Raw genomic sequence first — 19,526 nt, 5'->3', positions numbered from 1 at the left:
ACGAGGAGGGATCTGCGGGCCAACCGGGATGCACAGACACCAACTGCCCAGCGGGCTCCCGAGGGAAATGTTGCAACCCACACATTCGCTCTTCCCTTTGAGCTTCCCATCGAGGCAGCAGCCTGGGAAGAGCTGAGCCTCTGCTACCAAGCACGGACCCGAGCATCCCGCTCGGCTGCAAGAAATTTGTGCCAGCTTTAGAGGCAGGATGCGGCTGAGCCCCGGGACCTCTGTGGTGCACGGCACAGGCACACGGGGCTGCGCTGATGGGTGGCAGGGAGCGCTCTCGGCAGGCGTTTGTCTGAAGTAGAAAGATCCCGGAATGAAATTGGAGCAGAAGTTGTGGCTGCCCACTCGTCTGAAGTAGAAAGACCCTGGAATGAAATTGGAACAGGAGCAGTGGCTGCCCCAGGACTGCACCACAGGGAGCTGGATTCAACCCTCGTGTTCTCCACGGGGACGGCGCCAAAGCGGCGGCACTCGGTGTGCCAGCACCGCCCGCCCGGCCACGGCGCGGTGGGAAGGGATGAATTAACAAACATACAATGCTGCGAGAAACGCCTGGATGGTGCTGAGCCCCTGGCAGCAGCAGGATCAGGCCTCAAACACCGCTGCCTTTCAGTGCCACCGGGACACAGCTGCTCTGGGCCTCCCCAGCAGAGGCAGCCGGGGAAGCGCAGGGGGCTGCTCACATTGCCCGTGGGACCGGGAGCCCTGCGCTCCCTCCAGCTCCCCCGCACGTGTCCCTGGACAAACACGAGCTGTGCAGCAACTCGTGGACAGCCGTACCCGAGATGTCCTCTGCCAGGGAAACCCCCTCCACGCAGGCACCGGAGAGGCAGAGACCGCAGGGCAGCGCCGTGCCGAGCACAAGGCAACGCGCGGCTGCAGCACGGGCTCCGGGGTGACTTTGGACAGCAGCTCCCGAGTTCATTTTGCCAAAAGTTTGGGGCTGTTGCGCTGTAATTAACGCACGCGAGACAGAAGCCAAGGCCAACATCTGTGAAACAGCCACCGAAAGGCACCCCCAGGGCGGGGAGCCCCCAGAGGACACAGCAGGAGGGTCCCTGTGGGATGGGCTTCGCAAAAAGACTTTGGGGAACCGCTGGGATTGCTGGGGAACCGCTGCACCGACAATGGGCTGCAGGCAGCGCTGCAAACACCGGGGTGGGCTCGCTGCTGCCCCAGAACAACCCAGCTCATGGAATCCTCATGGAAAATTTGGGAGAGTGGCCAGTGGGAGACCAGAACTTGCACTGCGGACACACAAAGCTGAGCAGCCTTTGCAGAGGCTGAAGCAGGAACGTCTCAGGCAGCCCCACGACCAGCCCGCAGAAGAGGAGGACGCCGCACAGAGCTTTCTGGGGTGGGGATAACTGTAACTCCCCGTCCCTCCACGCAGCACTTGGTGCTAGACTGGAAACACATCAGGCTTCCAGGTCTGCTGGACGGGTTTGCGCTATCACGGAGAGAAGATTCCTAGCAGGGAACAACAGCGCACATCAGTCAGCTGAGGGCAGGAAAACATAACAGCTTCCCAGGCAGCTGAGCATCCACAGATGTTTTCAAGAGAGCAGCGCAGACCAGCTAACCTTCCAACGATTGGAAGCAACAACCCTCCAAAATTATGACTGTTGGGTGTAACGGAGACGTTTTTAGAAGCAAAGAGTGAATTTATAGCTCCCAGCTAGCTAAGAGCAGACTGGCAGGGCTGCAGAGCGCGCTGCTTCCAGGGCTTTTCTACCTTGCACGCCAAACTCGCAAGCTGTCAGCTCTGAAGGCTTTGGCATCGTTCGAGCATCAGGGAAGGGCTGCTTTGCAGGAGCCCCGGAGGAGGGCACAACTTTCCCCCGACCTTCCGAATCGGCACCAAGCTCTCTCGAGCTGAGCACGGCTGCTCGGCCGTGCCCTAAGAGATGACGATGAGGATGGAGAGGAAGGCAGAGCCCTCCTGGGCAGCCCTGCTGCAGGGGCCTCCTCTGCTTCCCCAGCACGAGCTACAGCAACGGATCCAGCCCACGCAGCAGGTTGCAAAGCCACAGTTTTCTCCTCTGAGGGGACCACAGGTGGCAGGCAGCAGAGCCAGGGCTGGATGCAAACCCCGCGTGGCCCAGGAGCTGCCGCTGCCCGCAGCTCGCCCTCAGAGACATCGTGGGGTCCCCCAGCCCCGACTGCTGCCTGCCCGTGCTGGCCTCGGCACGGGGGTGCAGGAGCACGAGGCATGGCAGCCCCCCAAAATTTCGGTGTCCTGGCAGAGGGCCCAGCCTGGTGTCCCGAAGCCACACAGCAGCAGCAGCCGAGGGTACCTCAGGGACGTTGCCGTTATGTGAGCGCAGTCATCTGAGCCCAGCTGGCACAGCCAGGCCCCGAGCTGGAGCCGCCTGCTCCCGTCCCCGGGCACCAGGCTACGGTTTTGGGCTCGCCGCCAGCCCGGGCCCATCTACCCGCTGGTTATGCTTCCTCCTCGGCTTGTACTTCTACTGGGGTGACAACAGCCGTGACCCAGAAATAGCAGGGGACGCTTAACTACACCTCACCAGACCAAATCCACCCGAGAGCCAGCGGAGCGGCGGCCAGGTGGCCTAATAAGCACACAAGATAGGAGCAAACCCCTTCCCTTTACGCCCTCGTGGGGTAGCCTGGGCAGAGACAGAGGTGCAGCCGGGTCCTGCTCTCCCCCCTGAGGCAGGGGGGGCGGTCAGCCCGCAGAGTGAATTCATCTGAAGCAGCCTGCAGAGGAGGAGGCAGAGCCTCCCCCCCCCCGCAGTGTTATCACCGATCTACAAAACATGGGTGCACAGGATGCTCCTGAGCAGCTCCAGGTGCAAAGTCTTCTTGCTCACGTGAGGGGTAAATACATTTTCACTGCGATCTCTGGGGAAAAAAAAAACAACATAAAACAAAGCAACCAGTGGTTCCTGCTTTGGGACAGGCACTTTGACGAGAGAGCCCACGGGGATGTGGTGCCGAGCCCTGGGCACGCACCACGTGCGTGTGCGGAGGCGCAGCCGTCCCCATTGGTGCGCTTCCCCCTTTTGGGCTCCGGAAGCAGACCCCAAGGCCCAGCCCCACTCTTTCCCCATTTTACACCGGACTGGGACCCCGCAGCGCCGCTTCCCTTCCAGGATTAACCCTCCGGCTGCTGCAGAGGCTGCCGGGCTGGGAAGCAAAGCGCTCGTGCAGGGACCCAACGCGCAGTGCCAGCCCCGGCCACGTGCTCGCCCTCCCGCCGCAGACAGCGGCCACACGGCCTCGTTTCTGCGACCACGTGAGGCCAACGCTCGGCTGACAGACAGGAAACCGCTCACGGAGACCTGCAAGGAGGAGTTGTTGTTGCTGTCGTCCTTTTCCGTTCGCCGGGAGAAACTTGAAAGGGAAGAGGGGATCAGAGCCGACCGCCAGGCTCGCCTTGCCGGCTGAGCACCGAGCCCTGGGCGCACACACGGGGGTCTCCAGGCCCCCGGCCTGAATGAACGCCGTGCTCCACCAGAGAGCCCCCCCGCTTTGCTGGGGGCTCTCCTGTACCCACACTATGAAACCCCACGCAGCGAAACATGCGGGCCCGTGAAGCCCAGCGTGGTTTCAGTCCCACTTTCTGCCCCGCTGCAGAGGGGACGCGGTGCCAGCCCCCCGCTGCCCCCCTGGGTGACGATGCTCAGCACGAGAGGGACAGTGAGGTCCCCGGGGGGGGGGGGCAGAAAGCACCTCTGACCCCCGTCGCTGCTCTTCTGCAGAGCTTTTTGTGCCTTTGTGCAAGGGGAACACAAAGCTGCCGCAGCCCCGCCGGCCCCGAAGCGCCGCGGGATGCTCCCACTGCAGGCACCCGGGGCTGGGGCTCCCCGCCCGGCCCCCCCAGCTGCGGCGAGGAGGGGGCACCCCGGGGCCGAGTTCTGCAGGAGCAATGTACGCCCAGGGCTGCCTTTTTTTTTTTCGGTTTTTTTTTTTTTTTGCCTTTTTCCTTCTCTTTTTCACAAAGGCCAATTGTGTCCGGGTGCCCCGGAACACCACGTTGCAGGAGCAGGCTCAGGCCGGGGGGGGGGGGGGCAGGCTCAGGCCGGGGGGGGGGCAGGCTCCCCAGCATCTCGCCCCCCCCGCTCCACGTCCCCATCCCCGGCCCCCCCCCGGCCCCCAGCCGCTGTTCGGCCCCGAACAATCCCCGCATCGCTACAGGGGGCCGGGGAACAGCAGCCCCCCCCCCCCCCCCCCCCCGGGGGGGCCCAGAGCCCGCAAGGAAGGAGCGGGGGGGTCAGTAGGGGGGGTACGGGCGCAGAGCACCCAGCCAAAGCCGGGGTGCCCCCCCCTCCCCTGCAGCCAAACCCGCGGAGTTTGCGCCCCCGCCGGCAGCAGCGAGCCCTTTTGGGGTGCCCGGGCGCTGCCCCAGAGCACCGGCGCCCCAAATGCGACCCCCCCCCAAAAAAATCCCACCCCCGCCCGCTCCTCCCGCCCCGGGCACCGGCGACTCACCCGCGGCGGCGGCGGCGGCTCCGGCAGCTCCCCGCCTCCTGCTGCTGCCCTGCCTCCTCCTCCTCCTCCTCCTCCTCCCCCCCCTGCCCTCCTGCTGCCTCCTCCTCCCCCATCACCCCTCCTCCTCCTCCTTCCCCTTCCCCTCCATCACCCTTCCTCCTCCCCCTTCCTCTGCCCCATCACCCTCCTCCCCCCCCCCACCCTCTCTCCTCCTCCTCCTTTCACCCCGTCACCCTCCTCTTCCCCCCATCACCCTTCCTCCCCCATCATCCTTCCTCACCCTCCCCCATCACCCTTCCTCCTCCTCCTCCTCCCCCCCATCACCCTTTCTCCCCCCTCCTCCTCCTCCTCCTCTCACCCCATCACCCTTCCTCCTCCTCCTCCTCCTCTCACTCCATCCCCCTCCCTCCCTCCCCCCTCACTCCTTCCCCTCCCCCATGGCCCTTCCCTCCCCCAGCTCTGTTCTGCTCCCTTCCCCCTCCCCCGCCCCAATCCCCCCCCCTCCATCCCGGCTGATGCAGCCTGGGACAGCACGGGGCCGATGTAGGGACCAAGGATGCGAGATGCCCTGCCCTGGGCACTGCCCACCCCCGGGCCTGGCTGCTTTTTAAAATCACGCCCGTCGAGCTGAGTAAAGTTGTTATCGGGCCCTACGAGCTCTTCCTGCCTTACACCTGGACCACCAGAGCTTCTCCTCCTCCTCTCGCGGCGGGGAGAGGAAAGGGGAAGGCAGGAGGCCCTGCCCCGGGCGGAGGCTGCGAGGTGCACGGAGCCAGGCTGCCTCTGCCGGACCCCTTCCCTCACCCCGTACCCCAGACCCTACGCTTCTCAGACGCCCCGTTACCAGGAGAGGGCCGGAGGAGGACGAAAGGGTTAAGAAGGATCACGTTTGCGGCCCTCCAGACCCCAAAGGACTCCATTTCACACGCCCAGCCTCCAGGGGCCATCTGCTGCCCACGAGCACCGGGCACGGCCTTGGCCCTGCTGCTCCCTGCAAAACTGCATGGCAGCAGGAGAAGCAGAAGCAGGAGCAGGAGAAGTGGGAGCAGGAGAAGCAGGGCAACCAGGAGCAGGGCAACCAGGAGCAGGGCAACCAGGAGCAGGAGCAGGGCAACCAGAAGCTCCCCACGCTCAGCAGCTGGTGGAGCAGGGCCGGTACCGCAGCGACCCCGCCGCCGGCAGCAGTGCCGCCCTCCGTCTCCCCTTCCCGACCACTTCCAGCCGCCGCCGCGGCCGAGCCTGCCCCGAAAACGCTGCCTGCAGCCCGTGGGCGAGCCTGGCGCTCCCCCACTTCAGCAAGTGCCACAAATGACAGTTTCTGAGAAACCTCCACCCCAGCGCCGAGGCAGGAAATCCAGCCTCGGTCTGCTTACGCTGCAGCTGTGCGCAGCTTTCTGCTAGATTACGCCGCGTTTTATGACTTAAAAAAAAAAGAAAAAAAAAGCCTTAACCCCTATCAATGGGCATTAGTGCTTTAATCTCCCTAATCTGCGGCAAAATCCAGCACTAGATGCCAGAGAGCAGGCTTGCCCAAGCAGCAGCGGGGGCTGCTTGCAGGGCGCTCCAGCCTTGCGAGAGCTCGGCACGAGCGGGACGCGGAGCTGGGGAGCGGCGCTGCCCGGCTCCATCGGGAGCTTCCAAGGGGAAACGGGGGAGCGAGAGCTCGGCTGCACCCGGCTTTGCAGACGGGACCCGCTGCTCCTGCCCACGCCGTCGGCTCGCCGCCACGCAGCGGCACGTCTGCAGCTCCACGCGGCTGTAAGCACCCAAACCGAACCTACCGCCGGGGTCCTCCCCGCAGTCGCCGCAGCTCTGCAAAGCCATTTGGGGCAGGACGCGAGCTCACGCGCTGCACAGGCTGTTTTCCAAATCAACTCGTGCAAAAATGTTTTGTTTCGACTCAGCGCTTTGCCTCTGCGCGTTTCCTCCTCCCGAGAAGCAACAAAGGTGGGGGAGCGGGCAGCAAAGAAGGTCAGCGCTGCGGCATCCTTGGGCCCAAAGAAAATAAAACCGCGGGGCTTTCGTAAGCGTGCCTTTCCTCCCGGCGGTTTGGGGGCTGTCTGCATGGAGGAGGCACTCCCGCAGGGACAGCAGCAGCCTCCGGGATTTGTTTTCCCAGGGGCACCTCCCTGATCCCGATCCGAGCCCCCTGCCGTGCCACTTCTGCCCGTGCCCTTTCCAGACTCGGAGCTGGGAGGGAGCAGGCAGGGCAGAGCAGGGGGGGAAGGAGGCAGCCTTATCCCTGCCTTAAAATGAGGAGGAGAAGCGTTAAGCGGCTCGCCCAAGGTCACACACAACTTACAGCGGAGCCGAGAGCTGCATCCAAACCCCCAGCTCAGAGTTTCTAACCACAAAGTCATTGTTCTCCTCTTAAATAAAATAAAATGAAAAAACAGGGTTAGGAGCAATTCTGGCGAGGCCCTCTTGGTGTTGTAAGCACCAAGGGATTTGAGCTGGCTACAAGTTCTGGGGGAGATCCCAACCATTGTCCTTTATCTTGCACCAGAGAAGTGCCCGGCAGCGGGGCCGGCCCCGGGCACAGCCGCCCGGCTCCATCCCGACCGCAGCCATCGCTGCCTGGCGCTGGGGAAGACCCAAAACCTGCAGACGAAGGCAGCCTTACCAGGACTCACCGGCCTGCGAGGGGGACCCGCAGCACTGGGAACAAAACCACTGCACCCCGAGCAGCCCAGCTCTAGGCAAACATCAAATCCCCGGAGCACAGGGAGCAGGGACGTCTTTCCTCGGGTGCGCAATGAGATATTGCCAATATTCACCACACTGCGCCACGCCGAGCCCCAGCACAAAGCGCAGCGTTAGGGCTTCGCAAACATTTTTTATTTCCTAATAGCGCAGCAGTGCTGACCACCTGCACAGCCCCGCTGACTCCAGTGGATGCGCCGGGCACTCAGCACCCTGGAAGCCCTGCCAGCTGTACTTATCGTAACCCCGAATCAATAGCAGAAGGAAAAGCACAGCCAGAGACCCGGGGGGAGCACCAGCAGATGCAGCAGAAGCAGCACGACCGTGGAAAAGGACACGGCCTCGCAGATCAAACACCCCAAAATTTAACACCGAAAGAAATTGTCCCTGCCAGCAAGAGCAGAATATTCCTCGCCGCCAGCAGCAACTAAACCAAACCACCACGTCCCAGCAGCCGTGCTGCAGGCCTGCCCCCAGCCCCCAGGCAGGAAGCGCTGGGGCCGATAAGCCCGCGGTGCCCTCTGCACATCCCGAGGGCCCCGTGGTGCAGAGCCCAGCGCGGCACCGCCGTCTCCTCCCTCTCACTGCGGGGCTCCCGAGCCTGATGCCGGTTTAATTTTTCCCCTTTCGAGCCACCCAGCTTTCGGGTTGCTCGCTGGCAGCCCGTGTAGGAAGGACGTCTGTGCAGGCATTGCAGCGGTGCTTGCCTAAAAGGAATTCCGTGGGGTGGGTGAAGTCTTCCCGAGCCGAGATGGCAGCGGGGCAGCGCGGGGACCCCGCAGGCTCCGTGATCACCCTCAGCCCCTCCTTGGCCAGGAGCAAGCAACAAAACCTGCTGCCACCCCGAGAGCCCCGCGTTACACCCACAGCCGGGGGCTTCCCCCTTTCTGCTGGAGGCCACGCTCAGAGCCACCAACACCCCCCCGTCTCTCCGTGTCCCCCCTCCCCGAGGGACAGCGCGCTCCCACACCGGGAGCGAGCAGCTCCTCCAGCCCCAGGAAGGCAGGCGGGGAGGAAGGAAGGAATTATTTCACACGCGTGCAGCTGGCACCGTGTCCTTGGCACGAGACAGCGCCGCGCAGGGAGGCCGGGCCTCGGCAGCAGCACCCTGCCCTCCCGCAGCTCCTCGCCGTGCTCGAGCAATCCACCGTTTTCCAGAAGGGAAGGGACTCTGCTAGGAAGCTGCTCCTGGGTCGCGAATGTTTGGAAAAAATAAATCAAGCAGGAAAAAAAAAGTTTCTCCCGACATCCTGCCGCTTGCAGGGGCCACCAGTTTGGCCACTGGCGTGCCAGTCTGGATGGAAGCAGAGGGCACCTGGTACCTGCTCCCCCTGCGTCACTGATTTGGGCACCGATTTTGCTTTTCAGGGGCTGATTTGTCTTTGTGCATTGATGCTGTGGCTGAGAGGGACCCGGGACAGACGGCACAGCCCGGATGGGAGGAAACGTACCTCGCTCTTGTGCCCAGTGCCTTGTCCTTGGAGGGAGAAGGAAACCATCCTCCCCCTGGCCCATGGGGCAACAGGCCCAGGAGCTGCTCAAAAACCATCAAAAGGACAAGTTGGAGAGATGAGGGGACTCCGCAGGGCTCCTTGTGGCGGCTTAGCTCTCCTCCATCACCACTGACTTCCCTCCGACCGGCAGCGGCACAGACAGACCGAGGAGGTTTGCAAAAAAGCACCAAGCACTGGATGGGGAAGGGTTGGGAGGACGGGGAAGGGGCAACGGGCGGGATGGAGACCCAGGAGCGCAAGAGGAGCGTTGCTCCCTGCCCGCAGCCCCCGGGGCCGTCAGCCAGCCCCACTCCGTCCCAGCTGTTTTGGGGCCGGTGGCCCTTGGGGTTGTGCCGGCCCCGAGGCCTCTCCCAAGCCCTGCGTGGGGCCGGGGTCAGCGGGATAATTGGGTGCAGCTGCAGGGTGCTGCAGAGCACGGCCGCGACCGTTCGCCTCGGGGCGATCGTGTCTTGGCGTGTAAGGAGCAGAGGGGCGCTGGGAGAACGCAGTGGGCGTCCGACAAAGTCCCACAGGGCGGCTGTCAGGGGCCTCGCCAACTGCTCCCGGTGACGGTTTGACTCGGTCCAGGATCCCAGCGGGGAAATCCCTGCTCTGCCCTTACCGGGAGCTGCCCCGATAACTGGGGTTAGTGCCCGCAGCAGGGAGCTGCCCCGGGCACCCCGACCAGCTCTGCCTGCGAGCAGAAAGGGTGAGTCCTCCTGCAATTTGCCTTTCACGTGAATACACAAAAAACCCGAGGCCGAGAGGAGCAACGCAGCTCCACCACCTTTCACAGCACAGCGTAGTTGAATAAAACACAACCACCGCAGCCCCCAGCCCCGGGGGTGCGGCACGACCACGACGTGCGGACGGGCACCCACCGCCCGTCCCCAGCGCACGGCCACCTGCACTCGCGCTCGGCCAAGGCAGGTCAGAGCCAAGCAGCGGGCACCAAACCACGTCACCTCCTCGCACCCCGGGCAGGGGGGCTGGGAGCTTCCCGGGAGCCGTACGGGCGCTTTGTGCATGTAACAGCCCTGCTACAGGCGCTGATCGAGTCCTCAGCTCCCCTGCCCCAAGGATGCCTCTGCCCCAGCCTGTGCCAGCGCCTGGCTGGGCACCAGCCGCGGGTTTGCTCCCGCTGCCAGCCCCAGGGGGGCTGTTTTAGGGTTTCCCAGCCAGGCTGGTGCTGGGGAAGGGCCCCGAGCCCACCCTGCCTCCTGCTCACCTCCTGCAGCACCACGCAGGAAAGGTCCCGGCGCTCAGCAAAGGGCCGTTCGCCGCCGGCTCTGTGTCACCCCCGGTGACAAAGGGTTAACGCGCTGCAGCTGGGCCAGAAATGCCGCGGGACAAAGGGAGGCTTCATGTCCTGCCATCCGCCAGCGCAGAAGAAGGGGCCCTAATCCGATTCCCAAAGAAAATGTGGCTTTTACAGCCCCGCGCAGCGGGCTGGGAGCCCACGGCAAGTGGAACCAGCCCGGGGGGAGGCCAGAAAGCAGGAGATAAATCACTTCTGCACGAGGAGGAGGAGGAGGGCAAGCTGGACGAAGGTGACAGCCCCTGAGCAGTGCTGGGGGACAAGAGGGACGCGTCCCCAGACCCAGCATCATTTCCACGCGATTTACTGGGCTGGAGGCAGCGCCGCCCCCAAACTCCACCTGGGTGCCCCGCACCCGCGCCCCGCACACGCAGAGCCCCCTGCCAGCCCAGAGCCCCCTGCCAGCCGTAGCAGCTCTTCCCACGGGGGATTTCCAGCGGATTTGGGGAGAGAGGCTGCGACCCCAGCCCAGGGTCGCTGCCGGGGCCACCACCCAGCCTGCGAGCCATGGACAGCGCTCACACGTGCTATGGGGGCAGCTGGAGCATCCCCACACACGGGACACATGGGATTTGTGTCCACCATGCTCCTGTCACCCCGAGACACCGCCTGCCATATGTCTGCTCCCGGCAGGATTTTTGGACAGGCACTCCTCAGGCTCGGTCTTCAACATTAACTCTTTAATCAGAGCTTTTGTGGTTTTTTTTTTGTTTTGTTTTTTTTAAATGAACGAGCTAGCTGTACCACTCCCCTCTCCGCAACATGCCCATCAAGTTTTAGAGATAAATGAATTAAAGTGCAGTTATATTTAGAGTCTTGCCATAAAATCACAACTCTCACCAAGCATAAAACATCCAGAAGGGCTGGGAGCCTCCAGCCTGGGCTTCACCCAGCCCCTGCGTAGCTTCGACGGGGACAGCATCGCAGCCTGAGGGAAATGGCAGCATTTAGGACCCGGGCTGTACAAAGTGCTCGGGGAGGGGATGCCCAGATTCCCCTTGGACAGGCATCCAGGAGCCGCCAGGGCATGAGCCACCCATCGGTCACAGCGGGCTCCACCTGCGCACCTTGCGCTGCAATCCCCAGCAGAACACACCCCGCTAACGGCTGGGAGGTTCGGCACGTCCCCGTCGAGCTACCCACGAGCCCCGTGACCCCACAGGTATTTTGCTCTCAACACAGAAAGTCACGCAATGCAACCACAAAAGCAACACAGGGGCCCCAACTCCCCGAGCTCTTGGCTACGCAGCCTTCCACGTACTCTACACATTTGTGTTTTTTTTTTTTTTTTTTTTTTTGTCCCCGACGTCCTGAAGGGCCCTGAAATGGGGTTGTGAGCAGGGCACGCATCCTGGATGTGTGACGGTGCTGTACCCTACCGCCTGCAGTCATGTCTGGACAGGGTAACAGTCCGCAGGGGTTCACACGTACCCACAGCGGAGGCCAAGCCCGAAGGAGGCAGCTCGTGCTTTTACAAGGCGGTGCCCGAGCCATCATCGCTCGGCTCAAAACCACAAACTCGATCAAGCGTTGCCTGCGCATGCAAATTTCTCATCGCCCGAGCCAGGCCCACGCATCCTGCGGGGGAATCCAGGCAAACAAACACCCAGCCCTAGTGCCGGGTAGCCCGGACCCTCCGACGGCGAGGCTCCGGCAGTGGCACCTGAGCTGGGGCTGCAGCACCGCTCCGTCCGCCCCGCGCAGCATCTGCACAACGCAGCAGTGGGAACGCCATAAAACAGGGCAGCTCACTCACCACACGGGATATTAGCCCCCAAAGTCGCCCGGTGCTGCAGTGAGATGCTCCTGAGCTCCTCTGGTCTGTGTGTTCATGCAAGTCCACCCCTGAAAGCAGTGAGCGCGAGCCCAGCTCGCGGCGCACGGCACAGAGCGGGCATCGGTGGGCTCTGAAAAGGAGCGGGGAGCTGGGATGTGCACAAGGGCAGCCACCACGACGCTCTGTCGGTGCCCTCTGGCCCTTAACGATGAAAGCCCTGCCGAGCCGCAGACAGACAGCTCAGTGTGCCGCCGAAAGCCGCAGCACGGCACCAACAATGGCCCCGTTGGCGCCTAGCTGCTCCCCGGCCCCGACCGGGGCAGGCAGCGCCTTCACGGGGCTGGAGACGGTCTCAGGTCCGAACGTGTCCAGCCAGACCCACCCCGGATGCTTCTGGTCTGGTTGCACAAGGGGTGGATTTAGAAAGAGAAGTTCTGACGATGTCCAGGACAAGCCCTTCCCAGGCAGGACCCCCCCCGCTGCGCGTAAAGGTGCCGGGTGAGGGCGCGCGCCCTGGGGACAGCAGGGCAGGAACGTTTCCTGCAGGCACACAGCACGCAGCTTCAGCTGCACGGCTGGCCGGGCTGGCACCCCGAGCTGCCTGCACCCCGAGCTGCCTGCACCCCGAGCTGGGACAAACCGCGCTCAGCGAGACCCGAGGGTTCCCGTCGTGCCGCTTAGACACGCGAGTTCCCGCTCTCCCACGACCGTTGTGCAAGCAGCCGTCCCGGGTGGCAGGAGAAGAATAAGGAGCTGTTGTTAAAATATCATCCAAAAAAAAGAAAAAAAAAAGGAAGGAAAGCGCCCCCTCCTCTCCCCAGCTCTGATGGTTCCCACCGCCGTCACGCTCACCAGGCTGCAGCACGGCACTGGCTCTGTGGGACAGACGTGTGGGAGCTGGCAGCAGGATCGGGCCCTGTGCTGCCCACCGCAGCCCCAAATCCAGCCCCACAGCCCCAGGAGAGGCTGGATGGGGCTGTTCCAAAAGAGCCAGTTCCAGAGAAAATCAAGGGGAGATAAGAGGGTGGGGGGAGGGGGGTGACACAGGAAGGGCCCCCCTGTGGGGCCAGGGTCCCGGGGCAAGAGCCCAAGCATCTCCCCAGCTGGAAGGAATTAGCCCTGCACCTCCCCCTGCCTTTTCTTTATTTTTTTTTTACTTTTTGGGGGGTGTCCCCAGGCACAGAGGGGCCCCAAGGTGCCTGCAGCCTGCCCAGGCTCAGCACAGCCTCGGGCACAGCCAGGGGACCGGTGGTTCTGCTCTCAGGAGATCAGTACTGTCAGTGCCTGCGTCCCCTCCACAGCCAGCCAGTCGGGGTCCCGGGGCCCTGCCAGCCTCCCCCAACCCCCCCCCTTACCCCACCGAAGCCCTATCGCCCCCCCTCCACCACCAGCCTCCAGAGCAGAGGCGCGCAGGCTGCCAGGCTCCCTCACGCAGCCGCGCAGGCTCCCCGCGGCGCTGCAGGGCTGGCTTTTCCAGCAGCAGCAGCAGCGCAGAAGCCCCGCCAGCGCAGAGGGCGAAGCCGACACGGGCACGCACGTGCCGGGCAGGCGAGGCTGGGTCAGCGCCTTCCCGCTGCCGCGTCCCACCGACACCCACACCTGGCTGCCCGCCGCGGGGTGCCAGCGAGCTTGGAGCCAGCACCCAAAGGTGCCGGTGCTGCGAAAGGAGCCCCCGTCGCCCCGAACTGGCCCCCGTTGCCCCCCTCTCCCGCTCCCTGGGTGCTCCAGCCCCAGCTGCGTCCCCTTCCTGTGGCACACCCCGAGCCGTGGGCACCAGCCCGGCGCCCACCCCGGCACGCAGAGCCACGCGCTCAGAAAAGCCTTCCCGTACCGCAGGCCCTGACAAAGCGTTCCCCTGTGCCGACGCCTGCATCATGCCCCTGGTATTTTTCCCTCGCTTCCTCCCCCGTGCTCAGCCGCCGCTCCGCTCCCCCCTCCTGCCCTTTCCCTTCCCGTGTGCGCTCCTCGGGCTCGCGGCGAGGGCTCCAAACGCCCGCACCGAGCCGTGGAGACCCCAGCCCGGCCCTCGCCACGGGGATTTGATTCCCAGAGGCTGGGTGTTGCTCGGGCAGAGACTTACGCAGCCGGGGAGCAGGGGAAGGCCAACGCTCGCCGGAGCCGAGGATGCTGCAGCGCCCGTTCCTGCTGCCCTCCCGCCTACGGAGCACGTGGGCCCGCTGCGTCCCGGCTCCCCGCCCCGCGTCTCCCAAACTTCGGAGGAGTTTTCGCCCAGTTCCCCTCGCACAGGGCTTGCGAATCAAATCCCTCCTGGCTCGCTGCCTGCCTCGCAGCCAGACATGAAAAGCACTCGGGTTTCTCCCAGGGCAGCGCGGGTAAATCCTGCCAACATCAAAGGCACCACAGAGGAGTTCCCCCCCCCGTGCAGCGAGGCCGGGGCTGCCTCCTCGCCAGGCACAGCTCCGTGGTTAAGGTGCTGGCTGCACCAGCACTTGAGACACGGCTGTGATTTTTTTTTTTTTCTGTCTTTTAAACTCAGCCACACGTTTCCTGGGTAACATGGGGCGAATCAGAGCCGGGAGCGGCTGCTGCGGGTCTGCCCGCTGTCTGCCACCTGGGCAGTGGCTGCTCCCGAGGGAAACGGGACTAAAAAAACCTCCTGGGGCAGTCCCGTGTGCTCATTGCCCTGACTTTATGGGAAACCTGGAGTCCAGGGAGCAGAAACTCAAGCACCTAGGAGCAAGCAGAGGCACACACTGCGGTGGTGTGACCCTGCACAGAAAGAGGCTCTGCAGCTCTGCGCCCCCGTCTCGCCCCAGCAGCGTCTCGCCCCTTTGCGCGGCACTTGGATGAAGTGCAGCGAAGCCGGGCGAGGGAGGGCTGTCTGCCCTCCTGCCAGCGGGGAGCAGGATCCAGACCCCAAGCAGCGGCAGGCTCCGCTCCCCAGGCAATGCTCCGGGAGCGGTCACACATGCGCCAACCTTCGTGGCTTCGGGAGGTGCAGAACGCCAGGAAATAGCTTCGAACTCCGCAGGGATTTACAAAAGCCGTAGGAGCACACGGGTTCTTGGCCCACGTAAGAGCGCTGCTCATCCCTCCGTCCCACACAGCAGTTGTTCCTGCCAGATCGCCGCTTGCCCGGGCTGCTAGGTTAATTTTATGGCCGGAACGCTGAAACAGCCTTCACTTAAAAGGGGGGAGGTGGGAGGGCTGTGCCATTTAACACTTGGCTGTGTTTGCGCTATGATTAATATCATCCAATGCACAGATACCAGATGTTCTCGGGGCAGGCTGGAGCGTATCCTAAATTACACCAGGGTGGAATTTCTGGGCAACTTTCAGGGAGTGCTGCGGGCAGGAGCTAAAGGGAGAGCAGAGATTTACACAGATGGCACGGGGCTCTGAGAAAAAGACCCTGTGGGGTCACTGCCCGGGTCAGCATCCCGACCTGGCTGTGATGCCACCGGCTGTGCTTTTTTATCATCAATGAGTTGGTATTTTTTTGGCAATTACTCCAAATCCCACTCTGAAGTTCCCAAATCCCACAGCTTGGGCTGTGACCACATGCGATTGCCACAGCTCGGAGGTGTCCAGCCGCTCCCTGGAGGTCCGGCTGAAGGAGGGCATCGCTCGCCCGGGGCCAGCCTGCTCCCGACACCTAAGGGGCACTGGGGACCCCAAACACCCTGTGCTGCCTTGGGGGTCCCGCAGTGAGCTAATGGTGCCCCCACAGCCCCCTGGAGCACCCCGCTCCGGCGGCAGCTCCCCCACGGCTGGCTGCTGCCAGGAGCACCTCAGGGTCACCGACGTGGGCGTCCTCCTAATGAGTTCCAGAGGGGCCGGTCTTTGGAATAAAGCAGGAGCCAAATCCTGCTGAGTTGGAAACGGCCATCGCAGCTCTTTACAGGCCACACAGTGTCCTGGGGTAGAGCTGAGCTCCATCAGGACTTCTCCTGGCCGGAGAGACGGGGCGTGTAACCACGCACAGGAGCAGAGGATGGTGCCTGTTCCACCTTTAGGGTTCCCCATACAGCGCACCGAACCTACAGAGGTACCCAGGCCCCGGTCCACACACTGGCAGAGCTGGGCACTGCTGATTACACGACTGGTGACAATCGTTAGCATCACTGTCACCAGGGCTAGGACCACAGGAGACAAACAAATAGCGCCCAGGACAGAGGACACCAGCAGGAGCTGTGCCTCCCTGACGCACAACAGCCCCGCCTGCTTCTCCACCTCCTGGAAACCTCAAACCTGGGCACCCCGAGCAGACCGTACCCGGATTTGTAGCATTCAGCTGCAAAAATCAGCAAGGAAAAAAATTCCTCCTCCCCGAAGCACCGTCACTCACCACCGCCGCGCCGAGTCGGGCGAGCTGCAGTAGGGCTGGCGCAGAGCACGCGGCCGGGCAGCGCCGCGGTGACCGCAGGCACGAGGAGTCCGAGTCCCACGCCGCTGCCCTTCCGTTCGTGCTGAAACGGCGAGATCTGACTGACACCTAAAGCCTGCCCTGGCGGAGTTTGTTTGAGCAGGAAGGAAGAGAAACCTCTCGGCAGGCCCCCGGAAAGTCCCGGTTACAAAGGAGCCCCGAGTGATGCGCTCGCTCCCGGCTGGTCTCTCCCCCGGCTTTTCTCCCAGCAGAATCGTGCTGTGTGTACAAAACCGTCTCTGAATCGTAAATTTACACCCAGAAACCAAAAGTAACAGAGCCCTGTTATTCACTTCTTTGAGCAAAGGTTAAATCCAGCTAAATACATCAGCTTTGGAGGAAAGGAGGAGGGCTTGGCAGCCAGTGGAAGGAACGGGAACGTGGGAATTCCTCCTACGATTTGGCAACGTGCTCTTCCTTCTGCATGCGAGCCCTCTGGGGGCTGCTCAGCCTCCTCCAAGAAAGCCCCCCATTCACGCGCCCCGTAATCCCACGGGACGTCCTGCGCCCGAGGAGGAGTTTGGAAGAGGTTCAGGATGGAGCTGAGCCCCTCTCCTGCTGCCTGCGGGAGGTGTCTGCAGCACGGCGCTACCACGGCGGTGCCGAGCCCTAACGGGAGGGCTGCCTGCGACGGGCTCCATCCCTCACGCCAGGCACCCCGCCACCAGGACCAGCCCCGAGGCGACAGCCTGGTGACGGTGTTTAACCCACGTGGGGCTCACAGCTCCCCCAGCGCGGCATCCAGCCCCCTGCTCGCCCTTCACCCAGCTCCCCGTAGCAGCGCACGCCGTGGGGTTCTGTGCATTTGTTCCTCCAGCCGGGGCGGTGCTGCGCTGGGGGACACGGAGGGGTTAGGGCTGACAGCCAAAGAGGTGCTTAGGCACCTAGTTCCAATTTTGGTGGCTCTAACTGCCCCCAGGCCCTTTCAGTACATACCGCGGCCACAGCCATAATTTGGAGCCGAGCGGGAACCGAGTGCCCGGGGCTCGGCATCACCCCTGCGGCCCCCCCGGCGCTACGCACACGCAGGACAGGAGCTGCGCTCAGCACCAAGACCACGGCATCCACACACACGTGGCAGAAGGCTGAGGTTGCTCTCGCTGGGCAGGCTGAGGCACCCCGGTTAGCAGCTGCCGCTGAGTAAGGTGGCAGCAGAACATCAGGAGCCGCCACGGGAGCTGCTGGGGAGGCAGCTCCCCCAGGAAGGCAGGGGCGAGCAGCTCCAGGTGTGAGTACAAGAAACGCTTCCTCAGACCCACCGGGCACGCCTGGCTCACGTTTCCATTTTGGGGTTCCCCTGTACCTGTTCAGCTCTGCTACACCCAACGCCCAGCCGCGCAGCGCACACAACCCAACCCCACAGCAGCAGCCCCATAACCGCCTTCCGACCCAGCGGAAGAAGATCGTCCCACCGGATAAATTCAGAGCAGCTCTCCTGGACACAAACCTCTCAGACACCAAGGGTCCCCCCGGCCTCATCCTCCTTTCCTCCACGGACCAGAGCTTGCAGCAGGCTGCAGGACCGGGGCTGGGGCTGCTCCACGCACCGGTCCCCAGGGACTCAGCACCGCGCTCCCCGCCAGCTTCCAAAGCCCCGTCCCACAAACCCAGCCCCAAGCTGCAGCGAGCCCCAGCGCCCCCCAGCCAGCGCAACCAGACGGGCCCCACGGCAGCCCCCAACCCTCTCAGAGCTGCCTCTGTCCCCAGGAAGCGGCGCCGCAAGCTGCAGATGAAGGCAGATAAGAGCAGCGCCTCGCTCTGCGCCCCCGCAGCCCCTGAGGTCTGCGGCTCTGCAGGGCGCCGCGCTCGCTTCTCGCCCCGGGAGCTGGCAGCGCTGCTGACTTCAGCGCTTCCTGGGCCCCAAACCCTGCTGTCCCCCGCGTCCCCGCAGCACCGGTAGCACTCGGGGCACCAGCCCCCGCTCAGACACAAGGCAGAATTGGACCATTTTGGTGCTGAAGGCAAAGCATCGCAGAGGTGTCCAAGAACAGACCCCAGATCCAGAGTTTAGGAGCATCCAAGCACAGGCTGAGGTGCAAACCTATTGTTTAGAGTATTTTTTTTAAGCAAGCTCTGAACAAAGCAGGACCTCAGGGCTGCATGGAAGCCTGCTGAGACTCACCCCCTGCACCCCAAGTTCCCCCCCATTTTGCATCGAGGCTCCCTTAGGGAGCAGCTTTGGCTCCTTGATAGCCGCAGCTGGGCGAGACGCGCACCGACCTCTGCGCAGCGTTTGGCCGAGCCCTCCCCAAACCTTTCCCAGCCGGTTCCGAGGCTCCCCCAGCGCCGCAGCCCGGCTCTCCCGTCCCCGCAGAGCCGTGGGAAGGGGGGCACGTCCCACGCCGGGACGAGCCGGCCCGCGGAAGGGCTCGGAGGGGACCCCGGAGGTCAGCCAGAAAGAAGAGAAATAAATCAGCCGCCCGGCGATTCACACAACAATATTCCTCCTTCCTGCAGAGCCACGGCTTCACCGCAGCTGCTCGGCAGAAAGCTGCAAGGCTCGAAATGCCTCAGCGGCCCCAAGAAGGACATTTCCTCTCCCGCTGAGTTCCCCAAGGGCACCCACGGCCCCAGGAACCCACGTGGGGAACTGCTTCACCGCCTTCTTCCTCGAGGTTTTGCTCTGAGACGGGCGAGCAGGGCAGCTGCTGCCCGCAACCCGGGACAGCGAAGCCCTCCCAGCCCCTGGCGTGTGGCCTCCCCCCTGCTCCTCGCACCATGTACAGGGAAAGGGGATGGCTCTTCCCCCACACCCCGTGAAACCACCCTGCATGGGGAAAGAAAGGGCTGAGGACAAAACCCCAGGAGGCTGCTCTGTGCACGGCTTGGTGCACCCAGCCAACGGGGCACTGCAGGCACTGCTTCAGCTCCTGCCACCGGAACGACACGTCCCAGCGCAGACACAGTAGCCTTCATTTGTCTTTCATTACGGGCAATTTTGGGATTATCAGTGACTAACAGGGGAAAGTCAGCGCGAGTGAGATCAGAGTTGCCCAAGGTGCTGTAGGGCACAGCATCGGAGGCGTTAGGGTTACCCTGCTCGCTCCACAGCTCCCACCTCCGGCCTCTGCTTTAACTGTGGGTTCCCACCCACATTGCTTAGGCCATTTTCAGCCTACCGATGGCAATTCGATTGAATTTGATTAAAATTACCTAAATTTCCATGCTCCAACCAACAAGCTGGGGTTTGGAGAGCTTCCCATAGCGGTGCAGCGATCCCCAGCGAGCCGAGTCACATCCGAAGGCGCACAGCCCTCCCCAAACCTCCCATTTCTCTTCCATTTCTGCGCATCCCCATCCTGCACGGACAGGCAGGGAGCTGCTATTCCCTGCCTGGCCAGGTAGATGGTGCTCAGCCAGCACGAAGTGCGAAACCGTCCGCGC

The 19,526-nt window shown here is 63.3% G+C and overlaps 1 protein-coding gene across 11 annotated transcripts in view; it reads right to left on the bottom strand.

Moving 5' to 3' along the window:
* The window catches only part of SEPTIN9 (septin 9), a 129,622-nt gene that overhangs the window by 20,217 nt on the left and 89,879 nt on the right, over positions 1–19,526 (bottom strand). Inside the window, exon 1 of one of the 11 annotated variants that reach the window (XM_013178973.3) lies at positions 16,065–16,218. The exons of 7 other annotated variants lie outside the window; for them this stretch is intronic. The gene's annotated coding sequence lies outside the window, so the exon portion shown is untranslated. Of the gene's footprint in view, positions 1–4,464; positions 4,612–6,245; positions 6,271–13,835; positions 13,978–16,064; positions 16,219–19,526 lie in introns of those variants that run through there. 3 more of the 11 variants (XM_066980053.1, XM_048075924.2, XM_066980052.1) reach the window with 3 other exon arrangements.

This window comes from Anser cygnoides, chromosome 19, assembly GCF_040182565.1.
Source record: "Anser cygnoides isolate HZ-2024a breed goose chromosome 19, Taihu_goose_T2T_genome, whole genome shotgun sequence".
NCBI lineage: Eukaryota > Metazoa > Chordata > Aves > Anseriformes > Anatidae > Anser > Anser cygnoides.
Note: the sequence above shows the minus strand (reverse complement) of the source record. Positions and strands in the feature narration are given on the sequence as shown.